General features: G+C 40.4%; 1 long non-coding RNA gene across 8 annotated transcripts in view; it reads right to left on the reverse strand.

Annotated features, from left to right (window-relative positions):
• Window positions 1-27389, reverse strand: part of LOC140691221 (uncharacterized) — a 647918-nt gene that overhangs the window by 65114 nt on the left and 555415 nt on the right. For all 8 annotated transcript variants that reach the window (XR_012066789.1, XR_012066790.1, XR_012066778.1 and 5 more), the window contains one exon: window positions 5000-5133. This is a non-coding gene — a long non-coding RNA (uncharacterized lncRNA). The remainder of the gene's footprint in view (window positions 1-4999; window positions 5134-27389) is intronic.

Consider the following 27389-nt stretch of genomic DNA (forward strand, 5'->3'; position numbering starts at 1 on the left):
ACTCAACTGAAGGCTGGGGAATTTTTCCCCAATAAAATCCACACCTGCTCACTGCTTGATATTTCACCTGTCCCCTTTTAGTTCTTGTGGTCTCTAAGCCTCTGTAATTGGCGTCTTGGATTTACTATTTAGTGAAAGGTCTGAGATCTCCAGTATCCAAATCTGTGGCATATCTGAAATGCTCGCTTTGGCTGCTTCAGAGAACCACCTGGACTGACTCAGCTGTGACGCATCTGGATGCACTGGGTATGGGCCAAGTTAAAAAAAAAAAACACACTGGATGGAGTTGCATTTCCAGACTCTGGTTATTTTTGCTTTTTAAATAGTTGGCCATAAAATCATGCATTAGGAAATAGGTTCGATGAGTGGAAACCCTTTCAAAGAATCACCTGTTCTAGTCTTGATTTCCTGTTTTGGAAACTCTTCCTCACATCTAGACAAATTTTTTCTTGCTACAATTAGCCAAGAGGCCCCACTGCTTTGTTTAACTTCAGCCTTGACAGGGAAGTCTTCTAGGCAATCCTACAAAGTTATAAAACTATTACAATAAAACCATGATCACACAGATAAGATGAGTTTGGGCTAACTGGAGATTTCCAGTAACTGACTGCTGGCTCAAAAAACATTCTGATCACTGATTATTTACACTGATAATCTGTCTCCAGTATGTCTGATTTCACTATCTAGACACAGCAACTTTTACTCCTGTTTCTGTTCTTTATTAGTCTCATTTTTATCTGTGGTAAGTGGTTGGGGTTCATTTCTCTGGACCACCTCCAGTGTTGGCATTGACCTTCTAAAATGGAGAGGCTTAAGAAGGCAACCATTATTTCACACATCATCCCGTGCTGTATTACTTATATTCCAACTAACATCCCAGGTGACTTTTTAAGCCATGTCCTCATTCATTCATTCTCTGCTTAACAAGGTTTGCTCTAAACAGAACACTGGGGAATGAAGGTAACTCATCCAAGAAGATTAGGAACTTACAATGGCACATCTCTTAATTGATGACCCATCACAAGATATCTAGTTACCTCCTAACCCCCTTCTGAGAAAGGTACCCAAACTGAACTTGCTTGGCTCTTCCTCATCTCAGAAAATGTCACCACTTCCATCCATTTTTCAAGCCAAAAACCTAGGAGTCATTCTTGATTACCCTTTTACTCTGCTACAACTGCCAACTCATCAGTAACTCCTAACCTCTCCACCCCCAAATTATCTCTCTGACATATCAACTTCTCACAACTCCACTGTGATCAGCCTTTAAAAGTGGATGATTTCTCTCCTGGGTAACAGCTTTCTATCTGCACTCCTGATTTTCACTCTTGTCTCATTGCCATCTCTTATTTTTATGCAAATGAAAACACCATAATCTTACACTCAGGGATCACCACCAAGGTTAACACCTTAGTAGGTGTCTTTGTAGATCTTTTTCTACACATATGTGTATACCTGTCTGTGTTGTTTTTTAACCAAAGTGAGAACATAGTATCTCTACTGCTTTGTAACTTGTATCCTGGTTGATAATATTGCCTCTGCATTTCAGTAATTTTTAAAATTTCTCCAGTGATCTTGAAACGTCGTTACTCCTATTTCCCCCCTATTCCAGGATCATTCTTTAATCATACTCTTAATCCAGCACCATCCCTTTCTTTTGACTGTGACTTGTTGAAATGATAGGGATAATATTCTTATAATTTCCTCACAAAGAAGTCTGACTTTTACTTCTACAAATGTAAATCAGATCAGTTGACTCTCTTTCTTAAACATATTAATGGCTTCTCACTGCATGTGGTCTAAAATCCAAACCCCTACTATGGTCCTTGAGGCCTGATTGTCTGCCTTCTGCCCAGCCTCACTGACGTGGTCTTCTAACCACTACTTCCTCCTGCTCACAAAGTACAGATTATAGAGGCCTCATCTCAGAGCCTCAAGGACCCGAAGCCTGTCTTACCTCAACACCTTTGTACTTATCCTCTTCTCGCTGATCTTTTTATAGCCCTCTGGTCTCAGTTCAAATAGCGCTACTGCTCAGAGTTGTCACTCGTTTTCCAATGTAAAGTCATCATCTTCCTTCATCTCAGTGACCCCTAATGAACCAGGCCCTGTTTTCATGCACTTGGGTGGCCCCCGGCACCCTGAGTCTGGGCTTGCACATGTGACTTGATATGGCCAGTGGGACATCAAAAAGTATGACAGCCACATATGCTTAAGAAACACCTGCACCGAGGGTCTTGTGTGTTTAACATCCTGCTGCCTCTCTATAGAGAAGCTTGTGAAGGCATACAGAACGATGACAAGGTAAAGACCTTCTGGAGGATGACAGTGACCTTGGATGAATGCAGTTGCGTAAGTAACTTTGGGATTTCACCTAGAGGAGGAGAACCACTCAGGTGAGTCCAGTCAACTCACAGATTCATGGGAATTGATAAATTATTGTTTTTAGGCAGCACATGTTGGGTGGTTTTCCCACAACAACTGGTAACTGAAACAGTTCCTCTTCCTTTTAATGCACCTCACAGCATTTACTGCCATCTGAAATAATCAGACATTTTGTCCACCTGATATAGTCCCTCTCCGGCCACTGTAAATGCCATGAGGACAGAAATTTTGCGAGACTGTTACCATTGTATGTTATCTTGAGTGCCTGTGACAGTGCTTGGCACCTAGTAGACACACTCAATAAAATTTTTTTGCTGGATGGATAAAAAGCTCCAAGACTCTTAAGAAAAATAATTAGGAAAAATGTGTAAAAGATGAAGTGGAGACGAGTCAAAGATCACTTATGGCGACCTTGTTGTTGTCAACAAAGTGGTAGCCCAGGGAGGAAAAGACACATGCTGTTTAAAGTCGGCCGGTACAGTAGGAAAGAGTTTGCGAAGTACACCGTTCACAGAGTAAAAGCCCCAAATCCAAAAACGCCAAAGTCCCAGAAAGGACTCAAAGCCCAGTGTTCCCTGCAAATAAAAGACGCCGGACCGTAAGCATCTGGGTTTGGAGGCGCTCTCCGGAACCCTGCTGGGGCACTGCTCTCCGTGGTGTTTGGGAAGGCGGCCTGGGGGACAGGTCTGCTCGTCCTGTATAAGCTCTGAGTCGTCACCTGTGCATCTGGACTCCAGTCGCCTGGTGGTGACCTAGGCCCCCAGACGCCTGGTCTTCACCTTCTATTTTCACTTTTCCATGGCAACATCCTGCCCCTGAGCTGTGAGGTTTTTGTTTTTTGTTTGTTTGTTTGTTTCCAAACAATACCACCACCCCGTTTTACTCTGTGACACTGACCCATGTACCTACATGGACAAGCTTACCAGCCTGTATTCGTTGTTGACAACATGTCAGGCCCTCTGTTAAGTGATTTCCATGCATTATTTCATTTTAAGCTCATAGCATCACTTAGAGGTAAATACTCTTCTTGTTTCCATTGTACTGGTGAAGAAACTGTGCATCAAATAATTTAGGTAACATGTCTAAGGTTAACAGCTGAAATAAGTGCAGAAGTCCTGCTTCAAATCTCTATCTGCGTATCTGCAAATCTTAGGATCTAATGCCTTCTCTGTATACTCACTCAACCGCCGTGGGCCTGCACGTGCCAACCTCAGCCTAGTTCTCAACCTGGATACCTCTCCTAGCAAATCTCACCGGGAGGCGCCCCATGCCTTTGCAGTCAAATAAACTGTCAGGCTTAAGCTGAGAACTAGTGAATGTTTACCTGGTTATGTTAGACTTCCCAAGTGGCTCAGTACTTTACGCCTTGACTCCCCGAAGAGTACCTACTTTTGCATCTTTCAAATCTGCTGGCAGCTTAGCAGGAATATTATTCGGGACAGAGGAACTGTAAGAGCTTGGCTATATGAAAAATAATTTCCCCCGTATATGCATTTTGGCATGTTCTGCCCTATGTAAATATTTAGTTATGTTTAGGAGTGGACAGAGTTGTTTGATTTAGAACCTTAAGCTTAACAAACTCCAAAGAGCATCTACTCCAGGGTTTTTAGTAATATAGCCTTTTCTTTCCATCCTTTCGTGCAAATAAAAGGTCAGTATCACATTTCTGTGATTTAAGAAGATTTACGTACATGTGGTGGTTGCAGGGGTAGGAATGAGGAGGAGTTAGTGTTACGCGGTTCCTTGGCTTTCTCCTTTGGCCAGACCATTGAAAGCCACCTGCTCAGAGTCACAGTTTTCCAGATAATGGTATAGTTACCTGTGAGTTTTGGCACCTAGCACTGTGACACCAAAATGCACAACTTAATTTGATGTGTGCACCTCCTCTTCACCTGGGCAGTAGGCAGTGCTTTTTCTTTTCCTGCCTCGGCTGACTCTGAGAAAAGAATTGCTTCTCCCTGTTTTCCAGGCCCACCTCCCTGGATTCCCTCGTGGTGCACACTGTTTGCTGCCTCCAGACTGGGTTGCCTAGCAACCAAGCTCTGCAGGCTTCGTAATAGACAAAGCCTTTCCCTTCCAGTCCAACTGCTGCACTAATGCTCACTGTTGACAAGGGAACAACTCCCTGCTGAGCATACTCTGTAATCTGGAGGCAGACTTGGGGACTTGGTGCCAGGAGATATGAACATCTCTCCTAAATAGGGAGGAGAAATAGAAGTTGGGGAACCAACTCATTTTTGAGCATGGACTATTTCCTGCACTGCGAGATGACGATGCATGCATTTCCACTTGGTCACGCACCAGAAATTATATTACAGAAGGCATTTTGTTAACAGTGGAACCTGAATTCAGAGAATAATTCACATCATCATCTTCTTGCCCTGTATGACCCACAAAGAAACCATCTAATATTTCAAGGTATACAGTGACACCATCTGAAATTATTTCATGCCTGTCAGCCGAGTGGCTCAGACTGAAGCTCCACTGAACTAGAAAGCCTTGAATCCATACAGCATTTTCAAATCCATCTTACTGGAACTGAATATTGGGCCATCATCAAGGTAGGCAGAACACGGAATGGCATTCCCACTTAATAGAAGATGAGGTGACTCACCCAGAAGTAGACAGGGAAAAGTAGACAAATCATCTTCAAAGCTGACAAATCAGAGTCCTCTGGCTCCAGGTGCTTGTTCAACTCTGGGACAGATGCATCTTCATGTGGAGAATGAACTGATATTTATGGCTTGCCTGCAGAGAAAGGAGAGCAGAGGGTCATTTTATAAATTAGTAAATAAGCTAGGAGAAGTGTAACAACTTATTCTGGGTTACTCAGCAAAGTGATGACCCTCTTACCTTTCTGAATCAAGGCTATCAGCCATTAAACACTACATTACTGAGGTCTCTGTGGCTTTATTATGAGACAGCTTGTGGATGCATTCAGAAACTTATGCAAGCAATTAAAATTTTAAATACAGAGGAATGATAAAATGCAATTAATACACTCTACTACTGAACATGGCAGGATTTCATAATCTGTTTTGTTTTCCCAGGACAAAGCAAGATAATAAACTTAATGACGATAGACGTGGCCATTTTCCTCCTTTTTGTGTCTCGTATATATCTGCACAGAGCCTGGCATAGAGAATTCCTACCATAAATATTTCTACAAATAAACAATAAAAAAATTTTTAAATGAGAAATCACTGTGTTACTCAATATAGCAAAAAGAGCTTATATTCCAATACCCAGCTCATATCATCCCATGAGATTAAATAACACCATCTTAAATTCAAAATCAGGAGGAACTTTCTGGCATTTTAGTATTGCTAAACTCTTGGAATGTTTTCCAGAAAAAAAATAAAAGATCTTCCCTATAAAACAAGACTAGCCAAACAACTGTAAGCCCAGAACCCATGTAATTTAGTTATAGAACTGGAGGAAAATCCAGTTAAACCAGAAATGCTCTTCTAGCCTTCCGTATTTATTTTGTGTGTGTGTGTGTGTGTGTGTATTTTTTTTTATTGAAGTATAGTGAGTTTACAATGTTGTGTCAATTTCTGGTGTACAGCACAATGCTTCAGTCATACCTGAACATAACATATATTTATTTTCACCATAACTTACTATAAGATATTGAATATAGTTCCCTGTGCTATATATACAGTATTAACTTGTTGTTTATCTATTTTACATATATTAGTTAGTATCTGCAAATCTCGAACTCCCAATTTATCCCTTCCCTCCCTGGTAACCATAAATTTGTTTTCTATGTCTGTGAATCTCTTTCTGTTTTGTAAATAAGTTTGTCTTTTTTTTTCTTTAGATTCCACATGTAAGTGATATATGGTATTTTTCTTTCTCTTTCTGGTTTACTTCACTTAGAATGACAATCTCCAGGTCCATCCATGTTGCTGCAAATTAAACCTCAGTATTTCATTCTTCTTCCATTCATTATTATTTCATCCTTGAACATAATGATCATCTATGATCTTTGGCGTACCTAGTTCTATAATCTATTATATTTAGGGCAAGTTTATCATAGCATATAGCATAGTAATCAGGAGTAGAACATTTGGATTCAGACTGGCCTAGGTAAAAGGCCTCTCCCCCTAGTGGCTGTTTGACCCTTAGGCCTCTTTGAACCAGTTTTCTTATAAGCATAATGGGAATTAGCAAAGCACCTACGTCAATGTGGTCAGAGACATTTAATGAGACAATGCTTAGTAAAACTTTGAGCTCAGATCTAACGTACAGAGCTAAGTTAGCCATTAATTTAAATGACCATAGTAAATAATAATAGTTCCAGTAGCTTTAGCTTTATAACTAGTTATTTTTGGGGGGGAGGACCATATTCTTTGGACAAGATGTCAAGATATCCCAAACTTTTCAGTCAACTCATGGAAATAATTCCTACTGCATTTCCAAGAAACAAGTATTCAAACAGCATTTTAAAAACTTTAATACCTTCTAGGCCCAGGGAGGAAATTCTAGAGAAGCATCATTCTAGACTTTTTCAATGAAGGGCTGTGCTGTTGGTATCCCACTGTCTCCTTTTACCTCCCACCTTCACCACCTGGAAGGAGGAATTACTCAGTACACACTGTTCCTGCCCCTCCCTGTGCTGGACGGGAATGTACCATGTGTTTCCATCACATACTAGATTCTTCTGACACCATCTGTTCTAAGCCCACAGCACACAGTTTGCCTTGCTGTCACAACTCTATTTGAAAATGTCGAGAAGAAATGTGATGAATGATTCTGAGGAATGTTGTTTACCTACCAACCATCCACCGCTGAGTGACAGAGACGCGGCTGGCTAACAGTACAGGGCCTCACCGTCCTGGGATTCTGCGATTAGCCCTGCCTAACATAGCACAAAGTTTGAATGACAGAGGCAAGGGCTGATTCTAAAGATTTTTAACTCAGCAAGGACATGCTGGTACAGATCCTGTCTCACCTCTCTTTACTGAGTTCTTAGTTTCCACTAGGCACTGTTTTAATCACCTTCCACACGTAACACAATCCTCACAACACCCCAACAAGAAGGAAGACACTGTTATCACCTACATGTGTCACTGAGAAACTAGAGGCTTGGGTAGATAAGTTGCTCTTCTCATAGTCACACAGCTAGCAAATGGTGGAGTTGGGATGTCAACCCAAGCTGTCTGTCTCCAGACTCTCTGTGTCCATGCCTCCAACAGGAACAGTAAACCAAGAATCAACTGGCTTGTACTACGCAGTCCCACTTTTTTGCTCCCTAGAGTTACCATTCTATTTTGCTGTATTACTTCCTTCCAGTTTAGGGAAGGAAGATTATGGGCAGAGACCGTGAACTACTTCCATTTACACTTACAAACCCACCCGCCTCATACCACCTTTGATCATGCATAGTGGGTGCTTCGTAAATATCACTGATGGACGGTTCTCCAAATGTGGACCATTACTAGGGTGGCCACATAATTTATCATTCAAATCAGAGCATGTTTGAAAGGGAAGGGGGTCCTACTGAAAATTATGCTAGGATAATAACTCTAAACTGAGGCCATCTTGGACAAACTGGACCACATGGTTATCCTTGTTAAAACCTTTGTTCTTACTATGTCTATTCTATGTTATGAGTTTCCTCTGAGAAAAAAAGAGTTTCCTCTGAGGGACAGACTTTGAAACAGTTAAACTGGAACACCAAAAAATGGAGCCATCTATCCTAAACGCAAACCCAGAAACAGAGACTATCAAAAAGACAACCTGGATGTCACCCTGATTTTGTTTTCCCTTTTATAAATGTGTTTGTGATTTTTTTTTCCCACTCCTCAGCAGATGCTACCTGACTTGTGCTCTGGCTAATGTCACTCACGTCAGGAGCATTGCCAAATGCAATGAGGTGCGACTGACACCAAGAAAGATGATGAGCAAGGAGAATGGCAGCTGGCTGCATTTCCTTCCTGTAGAATTTTAATGAATCAAGGAGCATCCTGATAGAGTGGATTTGTACATGCTAGAAGCAAAGCCGAAAGCCCTCATTCTAAACTCTGAGATCTGAGAACCCCAAAGTGGGCTCCACACTCATGACAGGGCTGGATGGGTCCTGAATAGAGGCTGAGGACTGGGGAATACCAGAAGTAGCTACAGAGCTATGGGGAAGACTGCAGAGAAGGGGTAAAGAAACCTGAGCTCTCCCTCACTCTGCAATACTCACTAGCTCTGTGACTTAGACAAAGTATTTGTCATAATCGAGACTCTATTAGTAACAAACAAACGCTAATGCCACCTTAAGCAAAAACAATAAAACAAGTAGTTTATTTCAAGGATCCACAGGCATTTCATGGCAGCCAAGGGTAGGAACGTAGCACAGGGCCTCAGAAGTACTGGATAAGGAAGCTACAAAGGCACTACATGCCTACCAAAGGAGCTTATTTCTTCTTTCATTATTGCTTCATTCTGTGAATCTGCTTCTTTCTCACCTTTGTCATTTTTTTGCCACCCATTCTGCCCAGTAGAAGACAAGATAACCCAAGTTTTTATGGTGTTGGTCCAACTACAAGGAAAGACTGATTCTCAATTCTTGTTTCTATGTTTAATTCCCAGCCAAAGACCTGATAGGCCTAGCTAGTGTGAGGTGTCCTCCCCAGGCCCAAAAAGTGTGAACAGAGTGTACGTCAATCTTGGACATCATGCCTGAGGCCCGCTTCTATAACCCAGCAGAAGGTGCAGTCATTCCTGTTGCAGGGGGCGCTGTGTGTGAGCCGAGACATTTTCAGAGGTATCCCATTAGCTTGTATAATGTTATTCTCTTAACAGCAAAATCTGACTTTTCTTTCTTCATGTGGTTATAAGCCCTAAATGATACCACTGATAGGAGGGGAAATGTGGAATGCAAATAGCTTTACATCTGTTAGGTACTCGCTTTATCCTTAAGTCACCCCGTGAGTCAGATGTAAAGCAGTCATATTTAAGCCTATATCCTCTAGATTCCCAAGCTGTAGTCCCCCGTCCATGGATAGCTGGTAGGTTAATGTCACTGCCAGAAAAAAAGAAAAAAATTCTCCTAATGAGAACGTTGTGGGCTTCGAGTTCACTGACAAGTCAGAACCCTCTACCTTCTCTAGATTTGTAATTGATTCCTTTATTTGCATTATGTAAATGGAACCTTGTGTAATTTCATATCCATAATTGTTATCATTAATAAACTCAGTTGTTATTTCTCTGAGCTCTGAGATGCTCAATTATTAGAACTGTAAACAGAATATAAGGGGTGCAGAAAGCATGAATATCTAGTGATACTGACAGATTTTATTCATAACCTGCCACGATTATTAATATTACTATTAATTTTGGCACGGCAGGTTGTCAACATGAGTACTAAGTATGAAGCAAGGAAAATTCCTTTACCAGAACTTAATTCTTCAAGGAATGCCACTGAAAAATTAAAAGATACACATCTCACTCAAGCCCTGAGAAAATAACTCATCAATCAATAGGTCTCTACTAAGGCCTGTGATGGGTAAAGACTCAAGAACACTAGAGATTAGGAAAGGGCCAGAATGTAAACTACTACTCTGCAAGTATTCTACTGATAGACCCCTCTGGATGTTGGATCCGAATGCTCCCTCCTTCTCAACCCTCCGTGGAAATCACTTTTTGAAAAGAGCACAAGGTTCTAATTTTGACTATTATTTACATGCCTCAAATTCCTCACCATTTTCAAATAACTGATCTGCCTAGCTGGAACTGACAGAAGAAATACTTCGGTAAGGAGCAACAGAGAGGAACTAAAATCCAAGGGTCTGGTCACGTTTTACCCAGGAAAGCCTGACATGATAGATGCCCTGGGAAAACAGGAGCTGTCTTGCATAGAAACCATTGAGAAACTAGGTAGACTCATCATGTGAAGCCCACCCTGGGTAAACACGAGGAGGCTCTCAGCTCTGAGAGAACAGGGCATGGGGCAGACTGCTGAGCGGTGGTACTCTCCGAGAGGGTAAGATGTGTGGAGATGAGGGAGAGTGAGAGAGAGGGGCTAGAAAAAGGGCAGGACAAATGGAAAAAACATGGGCCAACACTGAATAGGCTGATTACAGACAACACCAACTTGAGGGATGGCTGTGCTTTATATTCTCAGGGTGCGCACACAGCGACACGGAAACACACAGTTATGTATGTCCTCCACCCACACACACCACCTATGTACACAGCCTCCTCTTATTCTTCGATACGTACGACTCAAATGTCCCTGCACACACACAGACGCACTCCCACAAATCACGCGTGCGCACACACACACGCACTGCCCACCTTGCATGTATGCACAAGAGCAGCAGCAGCACCTCAGCAAAGCTACCGGAAACAAGTGCAAACAGGGAACACACAGGTACTTTAGAGACAGCCATCGGGACAGAGGCTGCCTGACCAAGAGTCTGTCGGAGTAACAGACCTAGAGAGGTCAGCAAGACTGACTCCTGCTTCCGCCAGCAACTAGTACATTTTTCTGTACTTCTGTAAATAGAATTGAAGATGGAAGAAATTCAGGTTAATGGCTGAGTACGGTCATTAGCCAGGTCAGCACCCATTTTGGAAAGGATATTTCAGTGACATGTTTACCAAATGGTCTACTTCAAATGCTAACCAAAATAGAAAATTAGAAAAATGTAAATCACTATCCTTCTTGATCCACCTCCACAAATGCACAGAGGAATCAACCATAACACATACAAACACACACTTGAACATCCGTAATTATCGAATATATCACTCCTAATGCCCAGATCGAGGTTTGAGCTATTCAATAAATTTCAATTGTACATCTGTGATACTGCACAAAAGAAAAGGCAGTTGAGTTCACTTGAGGGCTACCATTTATTAAGAGCTAACTATGTGTGGACACTGTTCCAACATCTTCACATTGCTTCATTTCATACTGACAACAACTATATGGAGTAGAAACTATTACTATTTTCATGTTGTGGATGAGGAAATTGAGACGCAGAGAAATTATGCTGAGCAAATATACATAAGACATAAATACTATGCCAAGGAAGAGACAGAGTTTGAACTTGAACTCAGGTTGTCTAACTCTACATGATCATGCTAACATGAAGGTATTTCATTCCCATGCCAACTACCAGCTAGCAGTAATGGTAATGCTACATGGAGAAGCGCTTTTGGCTGTGTCTGGGCTGGCCAAAAAGGAGTGCTACAGTCAACGCATGAAGTGTGCCACTGGTAGGAAGGTAGGTGGAGACACGTAAGTGAATATTTGTGACACTGACCTGGGGTCCAGAGGCTGAGCAACCACCAACCACACGTCCAACCTTACCCAAACATGACAGGTGAAAAGGGAAAGAATCAAAGGCAAGGGCACAGATTTAACAGCACTGTTATGGGTTCCAACCCACGTGAAGACCTCTTAGCACAATGCTGGACAGCAGGCGCAGCTTAAGAGCCTGTGATCTTAGATCATTATTCTATAGTTTAGAACACGATTTCACAACTGCAATCTTTGGTTTTTAAACTCCACCCATCCTCGTGTCGATTACTAAAAATAACAGAATTCAATCAGTAATAAAACTTCTATATATACTTATAATACAATGTGGATCGAAATGCATGTCTAAAAGTCTTAGGACAATTAAAGAAAGACTAAGCGGAAAGAGGTGGGAAAGGATAAATTTGGGAGTTTCAAATTTGCAAACGTTAGCCACTAAATATAAAAATAGATTTGAAAAAACAAATTTCTTCTGTATAGCACAGAGAACTATATCCAATATCTTCTAATAACCTTTAATAAAAAAGAATACAAAAATGAAAAAAGAAGGGTTCTGGCAGTTCTACCAATCCCAAAATGTAACAATGTGCTCACCTTCCTAAAAGCATGTGATGCTCACTACTGAACATCCATATGGGTAAGGACTGTACTCTATGTCAATGTAATCTTTAGAAGAACCTCCCAAAAGCTCCATTAGAACACTTATCCAAGGTGATTGAGCCATTCTGAGCAGATCCAGAACTATTACTCCAAAAACTAAAACCAGCTTGTTTTTTCTGTGGCCTCAAGATTGTCATTTGAAAGATAGGATGAACAAAGCACACCTCAATTTCTCTTACAACCAAGGGTCTACAGGCTGGTGATTGGCAGGGAAGAGGGCTGTGGACTGTGACCATGGGATGGCTTGGCACTCAGCCTGGCTTCATCTGAATCACACTCTCAAGTGACAGAATTAACCAGCCATGGAGATTGAGTTCACTGAACAGGAAAAATGAGGCTGCCAGGAAAAAAAGTTAATGCAACGTAAGGCAGTGTTAAATGGAACAACAGCCATTTATTCATTGCCTGCCCTTCTTCAAGAAAGATTTATGGGGACAATAAATAGTAGTGTCCAAAAACAAGTAGATGAAAATCTCATTCCACTTTTGGTTTTCAGGCAACATATTGAATAGAGTTCTAAATTCCACAAAAACATTTTCAGGGATCTTTGGAGAAACTAGAGCTCTTCTATTTAGAGTGACCAGGATTGGTGATGAGCACAGAATCATGGCGTGTGGTCAATGGCTGAACGTTGAAGAACATGAGGGTATTTATTCTAACAAAAAAAAAAAAAACTCAAAAAAGTTATCTTTTACCTGACACTTAAAAAGTCTGTCATACTGAAGAGTGCTTAGGCATTTTTATATGGTTTTAGAGAACAGAATACAACTGAGAAGGGGAAATTCCAATACTTGTCCAAAAATGAAAAATGATGCCTATGAAGTAGTGAGGGTTACTGTTATTCAAGGTATTAAAGAAGATGCATGTATATAAATCTCTTGACAAATACTCATGTCAGGTGGCAAGAAGGGACTTTTTTAAAGTCATGCATTTAACCAATTCAGAATCAAATACATGCTAAGATATCTTTTCATCTTTTCACTAGGCACTGTTGTGAAAGATTTGGTTATGATGTATTTGCCAGGCACAAGAAATAACTTTGGCTAGGAAGAAGAATGAGGGGTTTTCTATAATGAGCTACAGATTTTTTAAAAATCAACATTAAGTAGAAAGGAAGCATGTGACGTTACTGCATGGACCAAGACGGCTGAGGTGACATATCACACTTCAATCACCACAGGATTTTACTCTTTTATTTTTCCCCATATAAGAGCAAAAAAATGTCCCATCCAAGACATCTGAGCTTCTGAGCTATAGATTATACTGTCAGCTATTCAGGATGGTTGGACAACAGCAAATCCTTTATCATTGGTGGGGAGCGTTAGCCCAGGGTCTCTGAACTCAAAGGAGATTCAGGAGCAATCCCAGGATCCCATTCTTTTCTCCCTTTATGAATTCTACTAAGTCATTATCCTTCCATCAATCAGCCCACCTGATCAAGCTATTTGTAATGCAGTTAGTGACCGCATCACCTCCAACCCAGCTGAATAGCTTATTACACATGCAAAGGAAAGAATGAAGCTATTTTTTGATCTGTCTGCAATTTCCAGATTAAAAAAATAATAAATCTCTCTGCATTTTCAGAAGGTTTTATATCAGATTTCCTTTTCTACTTTGCTGATACAGCAGTAGACACAATAGCTGTGTGGGGGAATTTTCTAGCCAAAGTACTACAACTGAGCAAAGCAGGATGAGACTATTCAAAATTCAGTATTGCAATTCTGTCTTTCCAAGTGAGGAAGATTATGGCTTCCATTCATAGAAGAGGACAATAAAAATAACAGTAACTAAAAAAATTTTTAAACTTCCCTTATGGTAAGTGAATATATTTAGAACCTAAGACCATAAATTAAGAAGTCTAGTATTATAAAGGCCCAGGAAGATAAGGCAAATAAGGGAAAAAGATGAACATGAGGAAACAGAAAGCATAGTGTTGGTATCCAGCTGGAAATTCTGTGCCCTGTCTAAGCATATGGTAATTCAGTAACACCACCACCAATAGCAACATTTAAAAATGTAGCTTAACCAAGTAATTGAATGTTTACAACTGATAGATTCCCATTTTAACTGCAAAGGTCTTTAACGATCACCAGGTCCAAGGGTTTTCAACTCTGACACCATACTCAAAAAGCCCTGGACAGCATCTAAAAATTACTAATGCCGGGACCCCATACCAGACCATTGGATGACAAGCATTATTGTGATTTAAAAATTTCACCAGGTGTGATTCTAATGGACAGCAAGGCATAAGAAACAAGATGAGAAAACTAAAGCTGAAAGAAACAGATTTGTTCAAGATGACGTTAGCACTTGGTAGGCAGCAAGTGCTGCCTTAATTATCAATGAGTATGTTTCAATCTAGAAGATACACAGAAGCAAATGCATAGACAAAAGAATAAAAGGGTAATGTACAAAAGTAATCAAGACTCTTACTTGACTATAGCACATATTTGGCTAGTTAGCAATGTAGTTGCACTAATGATACAATATACTTTCATAGTGCCTACAATGTGTCAAAAAAAATCACTAAACATTTAACATGCATTTCTCTACCTTTGTAAAAATTAAAGAGATAAAGACACTGATGCACTGTGAGATAAATTATATTGCCAAGTACACAGAGCTAATACATTTCCAAGGATGCATTTAAATCTGTCTCTTTGAGAGAACATTTACATGAAACAAAATGTACAGATTTCAGTATACCATTAGATGAGTCTGGCAAATGTACACATACATCCACGTAACCAACTCTACAATCAAGCTATTAAGCACTCCCATTACCCCCAAAACTCCCCCATGTCCTCTTCCAGTCATTCCACCCCCGACAGGAAACTGTGATTCTGGTTTCTACCACTGTGGACTGGAACTTTCATAAATGAAATTATATAGTGTGTTCTCATTTGTTTCTTACTGGTTTGTTCAACATTCTTTTTCTTGAGATTCATCCACATTGTTCCATGTATCAGTAGCTTGTTGCCTTTATGTTGCTGAGCAGGTATTCTATTACATGAATATACCACAACTTGTTCACCAACTGCCCTCTTGATGGTCGTTTGGCTATTATTAAGCACAGCTTTTGCTTTTTATTAGTAAAGCTGCTATTAAACTTTATTTAACTTTAGGAGAAACTACCAAACTGTTTTCTAAAGCAGATGTTTCATAAATTCCCTGAGCAATATACAAGTTCTAGTTACTTCACATCCTCACTAGCGTTTGTTGTTGCCACAAGGAAATGGCATCACATTGTGCTTTTAATTTGTGTGTCTCTGGTAACTAACAACGTCAAGTACTTTTTCATGTTCATATTCATCACTCATACATCCTTTCTTGTGTAGTGTCCAAATCTTTGGCCTCATTGTAAAAAAAATTGCTTTTTTTTTATTATTGGCTTGTTCTTTATTTATTCTGGATCAAGTTTATTGTCAAACATATACTGCAAATATTTTCTCCCAGACTGTAGCTAAACTTTTAATTTTCTTTTGATGTGCAGAGGTTTGGTGGTGGTGTTATTTTGGGTGAAATTCAATTTATCCTCTTTTGTGATTTTTTAATTTCACCTCTAGGAAATCTTTGTCAACCCCAAGATCATAAATATATTTTTCCATGTTTACTTCAAAAAGCTTTAATGTTTTAGTTTTTACAATCAAGTCTATAATTTATCTAAATAAATTAATCCTGTGCATGATGTGAAGTTGAGATTTCCTGTTTTCCTTACGTATATCCAGTTATTCCAGCACCATCTGTTAAAAAGATTTTTATTTTCTCATTGAATTGCTTTTGAGCTTTTATTGACATTTACTAGATATGTATTGATCTATTTCTCAACTAATTTGTCCCACTGATCAGCTTGCATATCCTCATGTTAAATACAATTCTGTCTTGATTTTGGTGGCTTATGTCAAGTCATAAAATTCATCTGATTTGGTTATTGTTCAAGATGGCTTTCAATGTTGTATTTTCTTCACATTTTCATACAAATTTCAGAGTAAGATTTTCTGTGTCCACAAAAAAAAGGTGAAATTTTGCTTGAGATTATATTTAATCAAAAGAATATTGAATCTTCCAGTTCATTAACATGTTACCTCCACTGAAATCTTATAGGAACATTTTAGAGTTTTTAGTGGAGAAATCTCATATATCATTTTGTTAAATTTACCGCCTTGCTTTTATGGATATCTTCATGCTATCGTACATGGTTTAAAGTTCATTTTCCAGATGTTTGCAGCTAGTACATAGATACACAAACTGATTTTATCTTCATATTGTATCAGTCACTACACACTGAGTACCTCCAATGTGCCAAAAACTATACTAAACATTCTCTACTAAAAATTTTTACAGAAATCTATTTAAATGACAAGGAAACTGAGGCAGAGATAAATTAGTTTTATAGCCAAGGACTTAAGGCTAATTTTACAACCAAGAACTTAAGGCTAACAAACTTTCAAAGTTGAATTAAAACTTAATTCTCTTTAATGTTAAATTGTATTCTAACCACTGTGCTTTGCTTACGTCATAATATGGGAGGCCCTGAGTACCAGATCCATGAGGTTTAATCCTACCAGTCAGTGGGTTCCCCTGCCTGGTAGATTCTTGAGCAGGGAAATAACATTTTGAAAGAGCAGTTCTTGAGAGCCTTATACAGATGGAAGTGGGAAGAATAAAATAGATGGGGTGATAAGAGACAGACTACATATTGTCAAACATCCCACACTCTGCCACCTCCAATTTGACTCCATTTCTTTCAGCTCACAAAGAGTAACGTTTCATGCTGCCACTTTGGAAAAGTCTGATAGTTCTTCAAATGATTAAATGTAGAGTTACCATATGACCTAGCAATTCTACTAGTATTTATATCCCCAAGAGAAATGAAAACATGCCCACACAAAAACATGTATGCGACTGTTTACCACAGTATTATTCACAGGAGCCAAAAAGGCAGAAAGAACACAAACATCCATTACCTGATGAATAGATAAGCAAAATGTGATACATCCAAAATATGGAGTATTTTTGACCATAAAAAGGAATGAAGTACTGATACATGCTATATAACATGGGTGGACACTGAAAACACTATAAGTAAAAGTGGTCATTCACAAAAGGCCATATATTTAATGACTCCATTTTATATGAAATGTCCAGAATAGATAAATCTATGTAGATAGACAGTTGATTAGTGATTGCTTAGGGCCAGGAAGTGACGAATACTGAGAAGGGAGGACATCTAAATGGTAGTGGAATTTCATCTTGAGGTGCTAACAGTGTTTCAAAGTTGAACATCTAAAATATATTGCATATCTTGTGGTATATTTATACAATGGAATACTATTCTGCCATAAAAACCAACAACATAACACCATTTGCAGCAACATGGATAGTACTGGAGAATGTCATTCTAAATGAAGTAAGCCAGAAAGAGGAAGAAAAATACCATATGAGAGCGCTCATATGCGGAATCTAAAAACAAAAAACATAAATACAAAAAACAGAAACAGACTCATAGACATGGAATACAAACTTGTGGTTGCCAGGGGGATGGGGGGTGGGAAGGGACAGACTGGGACTTCAAAATATAGAACAGATAAACAAGATTGTATTGTGTAGCACAGGGCAATATATACAGGATCTTGTGGTGGCTCACAGCAAAAGGGAATGTGACAGTGAATGTATGTATGTTCATGCATAACTGAAAAACTGTGCTCTACACTGGAATTTGACACAACATTGTAAAATGACTATAACTCAATAAAAAAATGTTAAAAAAATATATTGCATATCTTTGTAAATACAATAAAACCCAATGAACTGTATACTTTAAATGTGTGAACTGTACAGTATGTGAATTATATATCAATAAAGCTATTAAAAATAAAAGAACAAAGTTCCTATTCTTTTTTACAGCTCAATGACTGACAATAAGTACCTAATAAATATTTGTTGGACAGATCAAAGAAAAAACAAGTTCACTAGTTACAGGCTCCTATTGTGTTCAGGTACTGGGCTACCTTGAAGGATGTTTTAAAAATATGAATAAAGTAACTTCCTTTTCCCTTATTTACCTGATCACGTAATAAATCACCTGCAACACCACTTACTATTCTAGGTTTTAGTTAACTAACTCCTTTACATATGTAGGGGACCTTGCTGGCATACTGCCGTCACCCACTATCACTGGCATTTTCAGCACTGCCTTGCAATGTGACCTTTGGTGGGTCACTTTACTCTTCCCAGCTTGCTTCTAATAGAACTCTTGAAAGCAACCTTGAGGAGCTGACCGAACACAAGAGTCAGGGAGAAAACAACAGAGCTGTAAGATCTCTAAACACAGTAAGAGCTCCTGTATCCCCTGGCACTTCTGTCTGCACAATTTTCAACTAACAACAACAACAACAAAAGTCTTTTGACTCTATCAGTAGGGAGTGTTGCAATCTATGTCACAAATACAGGTCATACTTTTTTCTTCTCAGAAAGAATAAAATAGCATTATCACTGCAGCTGCTTTGTTTGTTTCTTACTTTTTTAAGTCTCGTTGACCCTTAAAAGTCTGAATAGAAAGGAACCTTAGAGAGTCTTCAGTCCAATGCTCTCCTAACTTTAATGTGAGCCACCAGGGGATTTTGTTAAAATGCAGAATCGGATGCAGTAGGTCTGGAGAGCCATCCCAGGAAATGTGAGTGCTGCTGTTTCATGGCCACACTTTGAGCAGCAAAGTTCAATTTCAACCAATTCATGTTCAAAAAAATTTTTTTTCTTACATCAAGAGGTAGAGAAAAAAAGGAGTCTTACTCAAGGGCACAAAGTTTAGCAGTAGGAATATCAAGACCAGACACCAAGCCTCTATAACAAACAAACCTGTCCACTAAGTTTGTTCTATGTCCTACCAAACGCTCAAGAACATGAAACATGAACGAACACAACCAAACCCATTTTTGGCCATCGAGGACCGCTGGCTTCGCCCCTGAACAGCCACTCTACTATCCTAGCATGTGGCGAGCCCCTCACACCCTCCTGTCATCGTCAATGGGGTGGGAAACACAGGCACCGTTCAGCAAACTGCAACTGGAGCAGATGCTTTGAGAAAAGAGATTCATGAAATCTTTTGAGAGAAGCTCCCTGAAGTCTGACTATCCTGTGACCGCTAAGCCTACTAGTATAGACTGATGGCAAAAGATTTTGTGACTTAAATATAAACAGACTCAACAGAATGGTATTGATGTGCCTATGTTGGTATACGTACCGAGTACTCCTTAACGATGACAAAGCTAGTAAGATTAAGTTTAGTCACTACTTAATATTTAAACAGGAGTGCAGACATAGAAAAAAAGCAGAGGGGCCTTTTAATTTTCTCACTACCTTTTTGTCTTACTTCTATCTTTGCCATATGTATGTGTTAGTTTAATTTTTTTTAAACCAGGAATGTTTAAATAATGTAAATAAAAGATAGCATGGAAGATTGTAGTCTCTAAAAATGGCCACAATAATATTTTTAGTGCCACATGTCCCTCCAGAACCTTGCAACTCCCCATCAAAAGCTGTAGTCTCTTTTCATTCCCCTCAAAACTGAGAAAGCTTGACTTTTCCAACCCAGACGGTGAAGTGATACTTCATGTTTCTGGGGCTGTATTTGTATTTTCTCAAAAAAAAAAAAAAAAACAGCTCCCACTTGAACCCCTCTCTTTTGGGGATGTTTTCTCTGGGAAACCAACCACCATGCTGTGAAGAGGACCACACTCACCCACACAAAGAGACCACGTAGAAAGAAGCTGAGACCCCAGCCAAGAGCCTGGATGAACCACCGTATCTGTGAGTCAACAAGGCTTCAGAAGATTCCATTCCTCAGAATGAACCTTCTGGGTGAGACTCAGATATCATGGAGGGGAGACAAGGCATCCTCTTTACACCCTGTCCGAAGTTCTAACTCAGAGAATCCACAAACATAATAAGGGGTTATTTTATATGCTAGATTTCACAGTAATTTGTTACACAGCACACAGTAACTAAAACAGATTTTCATACCTGGAAGTAGGACATTGCGATCACAAAAATACCTAAAACCAGGGGGGTGACTTTGAGACTTGTAGGTGGACAGAGACTGCAAAACATGGAGAAGAGTATTTATGAAAACTTAAAAGAGCCTTAAAAAGTTAATCAGTGACTCCTGATGGCCCTCCAGGAGACTGAAAGTGAGGGACTCACGGAGCAGGAGGAAAGCATTACTGGAAGCTGAAAGAAAGAAGGCACTTTTTATGTAGTGGTGCAAAGCTCAGGAGCATGGTGCCCTGTGATAACATGGAAACCAGAAAAATGTACTGAGTGAACTTGATGACTGAGCCACGGGGATTTCCAGGCAGACTGCTGAAGGTGCAGCCTGGCACTGCAGACTGCCACAGCAACCTACAGCAAATGTAAGAAGACAGAGGAATGCGAAGCACAGGACTTGAGAATACCAAGGAGCCAGGACTTCCTGGATTTGGAAATAATGGAACTTCTCATTTCCACCCTCTCCAGATGGTCAGGGACGTTCAATTAATAAATGGCTTTGGTGTAGAGATCATATCCAGGACACAGGAAAACAGGATCTGAAGATAAATCCAAAAGTGTGACTTTGGAACCCTTTGCTAAGATCTCAAAAAAAAAAAAAAAAAGTAGTATCTCCAAGAGATAAAAGTCTATTTGAGGATCTTAAGGGTATACCTTACAGATTCTCTCTGTTTAAGTGCAGGATTTCTACAAATCTTAAGGGCATTTTCCTTTTGCAACTTAACAAGAAGTCTAAGATAGATAAGGGCTTATCTCAATGATATTTATGGTTGTGACTTTGGTCAGATGGAGTTAATCCCCATAAGATAGATAGGAAATTTCTAACATTTATGAGGTAACTGTTTTGAAGGAAACATTCAGGAAAGGATGACACAGAGGTCAGATCCAAGAGTCACAGAGAATCATTCTCAGAAAGTAACCCTGAGGCCCAAAGGACTGGCGACACACACCTGACTGATTCTCAGAATCCCTGTGAACAGTAAGTGACGTGCGCCCCCGTCCTCGCACTGTTAAATGAGAGGATCCTTAGTACTTATCCTCCGCCAGTTCTCCCATGCTGTGTTGGGTGTATGATGGGAAAGACAACCGTCTGTACAGATCACAGCTACTTGTATCAAGAGAAACTGTACCTAAGAAACTGTACTGAGAGGCTGCACTCAAAGAACCTCATTCTCTCCTACAGTTGTTTCAGAGGATGAGATCCTCGACCTCCAACCTGAACCTGATAATGGTAACAGAAGAGAACCAACGTACTCCACCTTGGACCTTTTCCTTTAGCTCTAACCTTAGTGACCTGTTGCCTGTGCTTTGTCGTGTTGGCTCTGCACCTTTGTGTAAGAATGCTGCCTATAACCTGGAACATCTCAAGGTTCTGTCTCCCTTTAAAGAAAGGTGTAACACTTTCCCATAGAGACAAAATTGCAAAACAACTGTCTTGGAGATTTACAGAAACATTATGACCAGCCTACATGGACAGTTTCAAGAACAAAGGATTCTGGAACCAAGAAGTTTGCAAAAACCAGCCACACTTCTTGCTCTTTTGGTATAAAAGCCTGAATTGTAACTCAGATAAAATAGTTCTTTGGGGCACCAATTCACCATGTTCTCGGTCTGCTGGCTTTCTGAATAAAGTTGCTACTCCTTACCCCACTCTGTCTCTCAATTTATTGGCCTGTCGTGCGGCAAACAGTATGAGCCTGGACTACATAGCAATCCTACAATGGGATGAGGCTTTGGTGGGAGGGTGAGGATGGAAAGGTTAGTGTATTTTGCAAATATATGGGAAGGATGTGAATCACTGTAGCCAGAGGGTTGACTGTGGCAGAATATATTTTTCAAAAATACTCACAGTATTTCAGACCCCATATGCTCTTCAAACTTGCTTATCTCTATCAAAATATAGATGGAATTTTTCTCCTTGGACCTTGACTCTCTTGTGACTGCTACAACCAGGAAAGTATGCTGACAACAATGCCATGTGACTTCTGAAAAGGATTGGTTTCCACACGGTCTCTTTACTTGGAATGTTTGTTCTGGAGGAGCCAGCCAGCATCCCACGAAGAAGCCAAACCAGTCCATGCAAAGAAGCCTACATGGAGAGTAACTGCGACCCCCAGCCAACAGCTAGCATCAACCACCAGGACATATGAGCAAACACATCTACAAATGATTCTAGCTCCTAACTTTTAAGTCTTCCATCCAAGGCCTCAGACATCAAGAAAGCAGAGACAAGCCATCTCTGATGTACCATGTCTGAATTTCTGACCCACAGAATTTATGAGTGCAACATGATTGTTTTACATCATGAATTTTGAGGGTAATTTTTTTATGTAGCATTAGATAACCAGAACAGGAAAGGGAATGGTCATATGTAAAAGTTTCACTTTGCTTAGTAATCAGACAAAATTATTTTACAAATGTTTTCCACTAATGTATTTCATCTTTACAAAAAGTCATGGCTAACATTTTCATTTCTCAATTTACTGTAGCACAATCTTATGGTAAATTTTAGTGATCTAAACCCATAGCTTTTAAATTTAAATTGAACCATGGAAAATGCAAATCACAGAAATTAAAGTGACTTGACTAAGATCATACACAAATAAACAAGAAAGCCAAGTTTTTGGACTAAAAATGTTTTCAGACTCAAATTTTCTGACTACAAATCTAATGCTTACATTAACTATTAATATCATCTTCATGAATGTCCATGAAACTCAGGTGTAAATTAGGGAGATTGGCCACTTCAAAAGAAGAATCATCAAGCATAACTACGAATTAAGATTCTCTAAGTTAATAAAATAGAAAGAAATGCTTGGTTTACTACCATGCCTCCTGGGAAATCAACATTTAACTCCCTATGAATGATACCAGAAGTATTATATGAAAGATGAACATATAGCTTATATGTCACACAAACTAGAATGTCAGCTCCACAAGGGTTTGAAGTTTTGCTTGTCTTACTTTCATTTTTTAAGTGCTCGGTAGCTTTGGGTTACATGAATAAACCCAAGAATACTTCAAAGATATTCTTTCCCACATTCACCGTAGTATGGACTGAATTAAGTCACTCCCCACCACTAATTCCCAGTGTGATGTCATTTGGAGATGGGGTCGTTGGGCAGGTGGTTGGGTGAAATCACGAAGGTGGGGCTTCATGGTGGAATTGGTGGCTTTTATAAGAAGAGACACCAGAGAGCTTACTCTTCACCACATGAAGACACAGCAAGAAGGCAGCCACCTGCAAGCCAGGAAGAAGGTTCTCACCAGAAACTGAATCAGTGAGCACCTTGACCTCAAGAACAGCAAGACATAAATGTGTACTGTGTAAGCCGCACTGTATACTTTATTATGGCACTCCTGAACTGACTAATGCAACTCAAAGGCTGCGGTCAGGAAAATTCAGAATAAATTGCAGGGAATAGTTTAGAATCATACACACAAAGCTTCAAACCTCACAGGGACCTTACCATTCATCTAGTCAAGGTCCCCTGCTTGACCAGTGTGGAAAATGAACCTCTGCCTCAGGTCACATAGCTGTCTGGTATCGCAGGACCACAGAGGCATCTCCTATTTCAGTGTTCTTTTTCTAAGTCTGGTAAACTCACTACTCCCAAGGAGATAAACAGAACTAAAAGACAGACTTAGAAAAATAAATCATCAAAGGAAAACAGGATGTTTTCATAGTCTCCCAAACTTTTGAAACTATGAGCTCTGAGAACAGTCAGGTTCCATCATCTCTGTCTCCTGGGTTATTGCTTGAAACAGACTCCTTATGTGGGGTCTTTGGGGGATACTGCTGATTGGTGTCTGGTTTCTTGTTGTACAGAAGTGGAAACAGATTCAGAAAAGATAAAGGGACTTTCTTAGTTTGCAGTTACACAGACAGGATTATCTGATAATTTTATCTTCACTTAGTTAAAATTTATTGAGCTATTACCAAATGCCATACACTGGGCTAAGTGTTTGATTATCATCTTTTTTTACATCACTCACCAAGGATAAGGCAGAAACTATCAAAAACATCAAAAATCATCTACAGGTGAGAAAAACAGAGAGTGTGAATCATTTGCCCCAAATCAGACAGCTCATTAGTTGGAGGGCTGGGATTTGAACCCTGGTACACCTGACTCTAACAACCACAACATAGCTTATTAAAAGAGTGGCTTCTGGTTCAGCACTACAGTATAAGTCCTTTAACAAAATGGGGTTGCTCTAATCAGAGGCCCCTTTTAATGACAAGGAAGTACTTTTACAAAGAACACTCATTCCTACAGGTCGTTACTTTCCTGCATCCCTTACTTCCTCCAGGACATCTTCATTTCATTACTGCATTTCTTTATTGTCTACAGGGTCTCAGGTTTCATCACACCTCGTCCAGAACACCCTCCTGAGTGTTCTCCTCCATTCGCAATGTGAGGAGTGGGATGAGAGAAAGTCAGCTGGTCTCCACTTGACCAGCCGGTCTGCGGAAGTGGCACATCAGTGCCAAGATGCAGGTCCTAGGGAAGGAGGCCAAAAGCCTGCCACAGCCCATTTGTTTTCTTTCAAAGGCCACTGCACTGGCTGTAGACACATGTCTGGCAGCCTGCATCTGAAGACATTAATTCCACACCTACTCACAGATGGCTTTACCACGTTCCACAGCATAAGTTCGATTTCTTTCCAAAGCCTCAACTTGTAACTAGGGGCTCACAGAAGTGATAGATGAGTAGATATTATCATGACTTATATCAGCTGATATTTGAATACTTACATGCTTGGCAATTTACAAAACACTTAATACCTCATCTAATCCTCCTATCAACGCTGTAAAGTAGCCGTTATCACTACCCCCAGTCTACCAATGAGTAAGCGAAGGATAAGAGGTCACTTGCCCAAGATCATACAGCTATTAAGAAATGGGATTTTTAAAACCGAGTCTGACTTCATAGTCTATGTTCTCTCCTGCTGTGCTAGAAAAGCTAATAGAGACGACGACGATGATGACGATGACGATGACGATGCTGCTAAGGATGACAACGTCAGCAACAACAAAGCACAGCCAGGGGCCCCGCATTGTGCCAAGTGCTTTACACTCACTGTTTCACTCAATGGCCACAATTCTTCCTGGAACGTGGTACCAATGCCTTCACCTTCCCTGGAGAAACCGAGCTAATTTAGAGGGGGTCAGGGCTACACGACCGGTGGCAGCACCAGGATGAAGCCCCTTTGGTCTAGCCCCAGCGCCCACGCTCCAGGCAGTTCTGACCACGGCCGGCTTACTTTGAAGTTGGGGAAGCTGAGGCTCAGACACGGCAAGCTCCAGGCCCTGTGCCCAGGTCAGGCGAGTCCAGCAGTCCCGCTGCGACACTCCTCGAGCCTGGATTTCCTTCTCCCGGGAAAGCACTCTCAGCACCGCCTATGAGAGGACTCAGCCAGTCTTCATTTCAGGGAGTAAGGAGCACTGTGAGAAACAGTGAGCGACGGAGTGGTCTTGGAGCCAGGACATAAGAACTGAGCCAAGTACTAGCTACTTCACTCTGACCAAGACACTCAACTTGCCTCTGGCTCCTCCTCTTTCACTGGGGAGCTTACTATGTGATTGGGAAGCTTTGCCGTTGGGGACTATTTCAAGACAGCGTGTAGGCAAGAGCTAAATGAGGCTATAAAAATATGAAGTGCTATCACTTGAGACCGAATAGATCTCTGTGGGTCAAAGTAATAAAAAGTGAATAATTAAGAAGGTGGCACCTAAGGCTGGCTCTGAAACATCTGAGAATAACGACTGTGGTTTTTACTATGATCTTACTACACATCAGATACCGAGACAGGTAATTTAGATGTATGATTTCAGTCTACCTTTCTGAAACTCTATCATTTACTTTTATTGTGGCTCCTGTTCTAGAAGGGTGGAAACTGAGGCCCAGAGAGGTGCAAGATTAAAGAGCTGACTGGTGACATAGTTGGGATTTGAACTAGGGACTCAGCCTCAATCACTACATCATGCTGCCTCTCTGGGTAGGCTGAAGAGACAATTGTGGGGCTGGCCTCAGTGAAAGCTAGAGGCATCCAGGGAGTTAGATTCTATCCAGCGACTAGCAATCCATGAATTCCTCAATATGGAATTTGGTATTTCAGACCCTAAAATGATTAACCTGGTTATGCCCTGTGCTTTCAGGCAAGGCAGCCGTCACCACCACTGTGCCTTTCAGAAGTCGAAGGATACTCCCAAGGTCAGACATGCAGGTAATCACCTCCTCCCACAGCACTGCCTCTTCCTTAACTCCCTGCCTTGAAGCACTGTTTAAATTCATGGACATCAGTTTTCAGGTAGTAACTGCTCTGTCTATCTTATATAGATATTGCTTTTATAGAGACCACAGATTACAAATAAGGGTGCTGAGATGTATTAAAGTTCTTCCACAGACAGAAACCTTTATGTAAACACAAGAGACGTGGAAACCTAGAATAAGAGGCCTTGGACAGTATCACAGACATATAAAAGGGACACTGAAAGGCAAAGGCTTTCCTGCTGTTGACTAAAAAATACATAACCGAGGAGTTGAAAGTTATGTTTTATTCAGCAGACATTTCTGAGGAATTGAGCCCAGGAGGCAGCCTGTAAGACTGCTCTAAGAGATCGCTCCAAAGAGGCAGGGGAGGAGCCAGGATATATAGGAGTTTTGCCACAAAGACCAGGTGGTCAGAGCATCGAAAGGTTGCTGTTAATTAAAGAAAACCAGATATCTCAAGCTAAGGAATTGAGCACTTTTCTACGTATGAGAAGCTGCAAACGCCTGGGCTCACTGAAATCATTCCTTCGATATGCACCTGGCTATCTAGGGCCAGCATCCTGCTCTTTCACACCCTGAGTTTCCTCTGCTCACTGTCAGGGGCAGCGGGAGTGACTGATGACTTGATGGCTGCAGCATCCTTTGTTTACTGATAAGGCAGGTAGTATTTTTCATTCACACTGCTCAGCAAACTATTAAAGCTGGAAGAAACCTTGGAAGGTAGCTCATCCAAAACCCCCATGTCACAGACAGGGAACCTG

The sequence above is a fragment of the Vicugna pacos genome, chromosome 3 (assembly GCF_048564905.1).
Source record: "Vicugna pacos chromosome 3, VicPac4, whole genome shotgun sequence".
NCBI lineage: Eukaryota > Metazoa > Chordata > Mammalia > Artiodactyla > Camelidae > Vicugna > Vicugna pacos.